The sequence below is a fragment of the Acomys russatus genome, chromosome 17, assembly GCF_903995435.1.
Source record: "Acomys russatus chromosome 17, mAcoRus1.1, whole genome shotgun sequence".
NCBI classification, from domain to species: Eukaryota; Metazoa; Chordata; class Mammalia; order Rodentia; family Muridae; genus Acomys; species Acomys russatus.
Window position 1 is genome coordinate 41,353,540 of NC_067153.1, and position 6,660 is coordinate 41,360,199.

Here is a 6,660-nt window from a genome sequence, read left to right on the forward strand (position 1 = left end):
ATGGGGCATCAGCATGATTATATTTTAATGTAGAAAACATGGCATCTCATTATAAATGAAAATAAATGTTAAATTAAATGGCAGTTAAAAATAATAATAATAAAATAAGCTGGGCGTGGTAGCACACGCCTTTAATCCCAGCACTCGGGAGGCAGAGGCAGGCAGATTGCTGTGAGTTCAAGGCCAGCCTGGTCTACAAAGCGAGTCTAGGACAGCCAAGATAACACAGAGAAATCCTGTCTCAAAATAAAATAAAAGACACACACACATCCCACCCCTAGAGGCGGTACAGGTATAGTTGCTGTGTCACGTGTGTGTCAGTAGGTGGCAGAGAGGAGAGAGGCTGTGTCTGTCAGTGTTGTCATCTATGAACATCTGAATGATCAGTAGCCTAACATTCCCTAAAAAAAAAAAAAAAAAAACAAGCCTGAGTCGACCGCCAGTCCAGCACCATGGGGCTCAGATAGGGAGGTAGCCTGAGATGACCTCCTGTCTGGCACCAGGCAGGATCAGATAGGCTACCAGGATGAAGACCAAGCCAGAGGCAAGAAGAACTCCTCCTGGAACTACAGGCACTGGGTGGGAGTGAGCCAGAGACAGACGACCCTTACAAGGGACCGCTCAGTCAGGCCAGGCAAGGAGCAAGCCTGAGACAACCACCAGACCAGCACCAAAGGCCAGGACAGGGAGCTAGCCTGGGATGACCTCAGTCGGGCACCATGCAGACCCGTGGGTATACAGACCTTGCCGGAGATTATCCCTGCCTGCCCTCATAATACATGAGCAGGACATAGCACTCCTGAGGCCACTCCTGAGATGACCTCAAACACTCATAGACCCTGTGTGCCACTGAGAGGAGGAAGTAAGTGGTGGAGAGATGGAAGAGAAAGAGAAAAAGAAGGATGTGGGCACAATGAAGAGAGGCAGAACTGGGACTCAAAGGTAGTGAGGAACAGCCTGATGTGAGTAACCAGTGATATCACCTGAGAGCATGGTGGGGCCATGGCCTGTGTTGCTGCTGGTGGCCAGATCTGAGTATACAGGAGTCTGTTACCACCAAAGGCTGGGGTGGGGTGGGGCATGTTGATGTCTTAGGGCCATGTAGAATGGGCCCCATCCCTCACCTGGGCATCACATCAGAGCTGGCCCTGGAGACGTGAAAGTAAGAGAGCTGACCCCACCTCTAGCCAGCTGGAGTAATCAGGAGAGCAGCCCTGCACATCGCAGAAGTTGTGGGTGAGCTAGGCCCCTAGGATATGTATGTGGGAGAACTGGCTGTCTCCCTTGCATAAACTAGGGAGAGTTAATTTTCCCCCTCCCCTTCATCACCTGAGGCAGGCAGGAGACCTGGCCCTGGGCTCATGAGAGCAGGAGAGCTGTCCCTGGCCCTCACCAGCTCCAGATCTCGGCAGAGTAAACCCTGCACTTTACGCGGGCAGCACAATAGAGATGGCCTTGAATGTGGGAGTTGCAGCTGATCCAGCCCTTTCTCTTGTCTGCTGTGCGGTAGCATTAGTAAGGGAGAGATCCCCTTCCCTCCCTTTCATTCTCACCACCAGTATCAGGCAGGAGAGTTGGTCTCAATGGAGTCATGAGAGCAGGAGAGCTGACCCTGCCCCCTCATCTGCTGCAGCACTCCCTTGAGAGTGGGACCTGCACTTCACCCCAGCAGCACAATAGAGCTGACTTTGAATGTGGGGATTGTAGGTAAGCCAGCCCCAAAGGCACAAACTTAGGAGAGCTGGCTCTACATCCTGTCTGATGGGTGAAGAAGAGACATCCTTCACCCCTCCCTTGTCTCTTGTTATCTATGGCAGGTGAGAGAGAGCTGGCCATATCTCTCCCAGCTGCAACACTTGGGAAAGTGACCCTGCGCCTCGCTTGAGCAGGCTAGAGGTGGCCCTGGCACCAAGGGCATGAGAGCAGGAGAGTGGGTGGGTTAACCAGCTCAGATACTCTCAGACCCATATCCGGGGCTTTGAGTTGGCCTACCCCAATGCCTACCACAGTGATGAACTGCTGAAGTACATGAAGGGATCGATTCTACAGATCCAAAACTACAGGATCTCCATGACACAAGGCAACAACAGGATATCTGAGAGAAATCCCAGTGAGGCTCCAGTTTTGACAGTGGCAGAAGACAAAAGCCTTGTACTAGACCAATGAGTCACTGCAGTGCACACTTGTAAGCAAATAAGTGTGGACAAAAGGGTGTACTGTGGGGCACACTGTGACACACTACAGCTTCTATGAGGTTTTTTTTTTCCTCAGTTGGGGGAGGGGTTGCAAGGGTGGAGGACAAGTATAAGAGGAGGAAATGAGTGGGATTGAGCTGCCTGATGTGAAAGTCACAAAGATTCAATAAAAAGTTTTAAAAAGAGGCTTTCCCAGGATTCATTTCACCATGCTCATATGCCCAGACACTTAGAGGCTGACACAGCCATGGTCTACAAGGGACCACCTAATGCTTGAGATGGAGGCAGACCCTGTGCCGGTCATATGATATTGGTCTTACAGGTATGTACAATGGAAGAGTTGTAAGACCATGGAGGCATCCACCAAGATTTCAAAGGAAAGCCTGGAGGGTCAGGTGGGGTGTAGTTGGGTCAGCCCTGAGAGGGCAGTGTGTGAAACTGTGAGGAGAAAAGCTGAAGATGCAGTAGAGACCATGCATGGCTGGAGAAGCCAGGGACATGAAAAGGCTACCAAGGAAAACCAAGGGCAGGGAGCAGAGCCCACCCAGGAAAGAGGCCACGTGCACAACAGCCAGCAAGGCCAGAGTAGTGGCTACACACCACGAAGCTCACATCATGTCACCATGTGCCCTGGATGCAAAGCACGGATATACAGCTTTTGAGTTTGACCCAGTTAATTCTTCGGCCTCATACGTCCTCTCTATTCTCCTGCCCACCCCAAAAGAATGAGAGTGTTTACTGCGCGGTGTTACATGTTTTTGATTTTTGTAAATTTGCCTTGACTTGAGGCTTATAGTTTGAACTTTTTGATCCCAACTGAAATTGTTGGGACTTTTGGAGAAAGCCTCAGTTCAGCGTCTGGTGTGCACGGGGCAGCAGTGTAAAGTAGAATAGCCATCTTTCGACTGTCTCTATTTGGAGATTAAGTGTGGTCTAAGGACATGTGTCTGGCTGTCACACTGGCACGGGCTGGGACTGCAGAGGTTAATCTCAATAACCACCTTGACTGAACTGAGAGACACCTAGGTAAAGAACAGCCTGGGTGTCATTTCTAGAAATGGTAGAGCAAGCCCCTGTCTTAAGCACTGATTTAGTCCGTTGAGAGTCTGATTTCAGAGGGACTGTTGGGAAATGGAACTGTGGAAAGTGAGGCCTAACGGGAAGAAATAGGTCACTGGCACCGTGGTTCGGAAAAGCGTATCTTCGTCCTGCCTTCTTATTCTATCTGTTTGCTTGCTGGCTGCAGAGATGAGCAAGCTGTGTTGTGCTATGTCCCTCCTCCGTGGTGTTCCAGCCTTGCTACGGGCCGGAAAAGGGAGGGATTGACCAACCATCCACCAAAGCCTTTGAAACCACAAGCCAAAAGAAATCTTCTTTTCTCTCAAATGGTGTATCTTGGATATGTTGTCCACATGGGGATTTGCTAAGTAGAGTCAAATCCACATCTTCCAAACCCACTATGGGTCCTCACCCTGGCTTGCCTGAAGCTGGCACTCCTGGGGCCAGAGCTCGCAGGTCGATGACTTTTCCCTGCCAAGGTTAAGGCTGGCTGGCTACACTGCATGGGGCAAGGACTCGGAAGGTCAATTGCTCCTTACGCAGGCTCTACACCATCACAGTCACTGAATCCAGTAGTCGCCTCCCTGGACTTCCAGGAGCTGGGTTGATGATTTGCATCCCTCTTCCCAGCATGCCCTGAGGCCTGCCCTTCTTCACCTTCTTCCTGCTCTGTAGCTCACCCACCTGGTTTTGGGGGTGATGGGTGTCTCCCAGTTTCTCTGCAAACAGATGTTTTTGCTTCGGTTTCCTCTGCCCCTGATTTGTGGCAGCCTTTCCACAGGTCCTGGGTATATGGACTTAAGGGCATATGTACGAACCTACAATATACCAGCCCAGGGTGTGCCAACCCTCAGACCGCAGCTCTGCCTTTCTGTATAGAAGACCCTGCTGTGTGGATCAAACTTCAGGGGCAGGAGTATTCATGTGTCTGCTGCTCCCTGGTCTCCGAGGCCCTGGGAGATTGGGCTGGTAAGCAAAGCTGGGCCTCATCCCTTTCTATGTGTCTTCTCTTACTTAGCACAGCCAGGTGAGGACGCAGGAAGTGATAAACCACAGACACAACACAAAAACAAGAAAAACAGGCAGGAGGAATGAATGTGTGAATGATCGCGTGGTAAACATCCCTGCTCCAGGTCTCGAGCACTTCCCTTCTATGCCCCAGCAGCTTTGGGCTCTGCTGTCTAAGGAGAAACACATGGAGTGGACCTAGACACATACCTAAGCCCATACCCAGAGGGGTCTGACTTGTTATGTGGCATCACTGACTGTGACAAAGGCTCCCGGGAGCAAGACAGGTGAGGACGTTAACAGTGGACGGAGTTGGGATCTGCGGTCAGCTGGGGGAGGCCTAGCCTATTCCAAAAGGAAAAAGTAAGGGAACCAAATACATAAAGAATGACATCAGATGCCAGGGTGGTGGCAGCATACACCTTTAATCCCAGCACTCAGAAGGCAGAAGCAAGCAACCTCTGAGTTCAAGGCCCAGCATGGTCTAGAGAGCCAGTTCCAGGACAGCCAAGGCTACACGGAGAAACTCTGTCTTGAAAAACCAACACACATACACACACCCAAAAAAGAATGAGATCACAGTTTGGGATGAGGGCCTGAATCCAGGCACTGAGCATCTAGGCTGGCAGGGTGTATGGGGCTGAGAGGACAGGGGACATCTACACAGAGAAGACACTTCCCTGCTCTCTGCTGACATGGCAATCTCCCAGATAGCCTGTGAGCTCCTGAGGGTGTGGTGCCACCCACAGACCACAGAACAGCCTGTAGGCTCCAGTGAACTATGGAGCTTAGACAATCCTTAAGCAGCAAGGGTAGAAGCCACTTGAGGTGTCATTTGTGTGTCATGCAAGAAGACCCTACCCAAGTTGCCCAATGCATTTGGGGCAGGGGCTGAGAGAGAGAGGAAACAGAGAGACCTGGGAAGATGTCTAGGCTGGCCAGGGGGAGGCAGCAAGGTCCAGCTCAGGTTGAGCAGTGAAGACAGGGTCTGGAATTAGGGGACACTGGGATGGCAATCATTGAGGCCTGACCAGTAAATGTTGGGGTGAGCTGGTGGGGCTAAAAGGTCCCTGCTTTGGAAGGAGCAGGAAGCAGCCAGGTGTTGAGGCAGAGAGCTTCAGAGGAGAGGGCAGGTCCAACAGGTGCTTGCCTTGCTCCCTAGCCATGATGTCATGGGCAAGAGGGCTGAGCATAGAGAGCCCTGGCCCCTCGCACCACACACCATGTGGCTTGGTACCAGGTGGATTCTCTGAAAGGCTACTGTGGAGTGGGCCTCCCTCCTGAGCCTACTCAACACTCCTTCCTGTTAAAAAGAAAATAAAAAACATGTTCAACTCAGCAGTTCGCAGCTTGCCATTTTCTGCCCAGGAGTCCTCTGATCCTCAGCCACAACCTCAACGCCTAACAGCGAACATCAGCAGAAAGTCTGGCCAACTGTGGCAAAAACAAGAAAGTGGTTCTGCTGTCACTCACCCCTCAAACACGGCTGGCCTAGCCAACAGCACCAGCCCCAGCTTATCTTTCTGACTTCCATTCTGAGCAGTTGATTTCTACTGTTTCTGTTGTGGCTTCAAGTTCACAAGATGGTGGTAGCTGCTCCAGACATCGCTTCAGTGTTCAGAGCGCAGAGGGCGGGACAGCTCAGACAGACTACAGTGGAGACCAGGTCTGTTATTTTTCTCCTAAGAAGCTGCCTTTCTGACTGACTCTCCTTGTGTGTGGTTGGCCAAAACAGTGTGACCTCAGAGCCCCAAAGACTGAAAAAAAAAAAGTATATTTACTGTAAAAACTTAGTTTAATGATGTGTGTGTGTGTGTGTGTGTGTGTGTGTGTGTGTGTGTGTGTGAATGCACATAGGTGCAGGTGCCCACACTTTTGTGCAGAAGCCAAAAGAGGACATCACATCCCCCTGGAGCTGGAGTTAGGAACAAAACTTGGGTCCTCTGACAGAGCAGCAACCACTCTTAACTGCTAAGCCATCTCTCCAGCCTTTCCTTTCCCTGAAATCAAGTATTTTGTCCAATGCTAAGTACACTGCTGCCCTGCCCCAAGCTGGGATCTATCTGTAGGCAAAGAGAGCAGAGTAGTGGAAGAGAAGTGGGGGTGGAGAGAGGAGGGGGAAGAGGGAGAGGGAAGGAGGGGTGAGAAGGGGTGGGAGGGGCAGGAGGGATAGGAAGGGATGTGGGGGAGGGGTAGGAGAGGGGGAGGCTGCTTTGTTCACTAAGCTTGACTCCTAGGCTTTTCAGGGCTTGTGTTTCCTCCTCTGCAAACAGCACCCCAAATGGCCTGATGGGGGCCTGAGGATAAGAAGAAAGGACTTGGGGAGTGTTGCCAGTGGGCGGGGTCTGGTCAGGGTTTGCTAAAGTCTTGGCCTCTTATTCAAGGAACTGAAATAAAG

At 51.2% G+C, this 6,660-nt stretch overlaps 1 non-coding gene across 1 annotated transcript; it reads left to right on the top strand.

Annotated features, from left to right (window-relative positions):
* The first annotated feature begins 270 nt into the window (after nt 1-270).
* On the top strand, nt 271-399 carry LOC127201889 (small nucleolar RNA SNORA17). Its single transcript, XR_007832232.1, has one exon. It is a non-coding gene; the product is annotated as a small nucleolar RNA SNORA17 (small nucleolar RNA).
* The last annotated feature ends 6,261 nt before the right edge of the window (nt 400-6,660 follow it).